This window comes from Penaeus japonicus, unplaced genomic scaffold (assembly GCF_977035675.1).
Source record: "Penaeus japonicus unplaced genomic scaffold, GWHDUDI00000001_assembly GWHDUDI00000042, whole genome shotgun sequence".
NCBI classification, from domain to species: domain Eukaryota; kingdom Metazoa; phylum Arthropoda; class Malacostraca; order Decapoda; family Penaeidae; genus Penaeus; species Penaeus japonicus.
The window spans coordinates 22,658,332-22,659,227 of NW_028234444.1; positions in this window are offsets into that span (position 1 = coordinate 22,658,332).

The window sequence follows — 896 nt, forward strand, 5'->3', positions numbered from 1 at the left end:
GTAGATTACGTTTTTTTAGAAGGATTTTCGTTCCAGTAAATAAGAGGATATTTCTACTTAGACTTTATATTTGTTTTCGTTTTTGTGTTTGTCTGTAGGTGTTTTTTTGTTTGTTTGTTTGTTTGTGTGTGTGTGTTGACATGGGTGGTGGGTAAGGAAGAGGTAGAAATGGTGGATAAAGAAGAAGAAGAGGAGTATAAGAAAGAGGAGGTAATAAAAAAGGAGGAAGAAGAGAAGGAAGAGAAAGGAAGCGGGAATTGAAGAAACGATGAAGGAGAATGAGGAGGTAATAAAGAAGAAGGAAGAAGAGACAGGAGAAGAAGGAATAAACAGGAAGAGATAGGAAAAGGTAAAACCGGTAGACAAAAGAGAGTGGGAAAACAAAATGCAAATAAATAAAGTAATAGGAAGAAGAATACAAGACGGAAAAAAACTAGAAGATGAGAGAGTGAGAGAGAGAGGGATGATTGAGCCAAAGGATAAGCGAGAGAGAAGGACACGGGGGGTGAGGGTGGGGGTGGGGGGGGGTGAGAACAGGAGGTTAATGAAAGCCATCGTTGAAGGTTCTCAATATCACGCACCCAAGGTCATCATGAATTAGATAATCACATGATGGGAAAATCTGGTTTGATTATCGCGGGGGAGATAAGAAGTCTGGTAATGTCTTTTTTTTTTAATCTCTCTTTGTCTCTTTTTCACCTTCTCTCTCTCTCTCTCTCTCTCTTTCTCTCTCTCTCTCGCTGATACTCACAGAATAGTCTCTCTTTCTCTCACTCGCTACACACGCATATACATTCTCTCTCTCTCTCTTTCCTTTTCCCTTTCCCTCTCTCTCTCCCTCTCTCTCTCCCTCCCTCTCTCTCTCTCTCTCTCCCTCCCTCTCTCTCTCTCTCCCT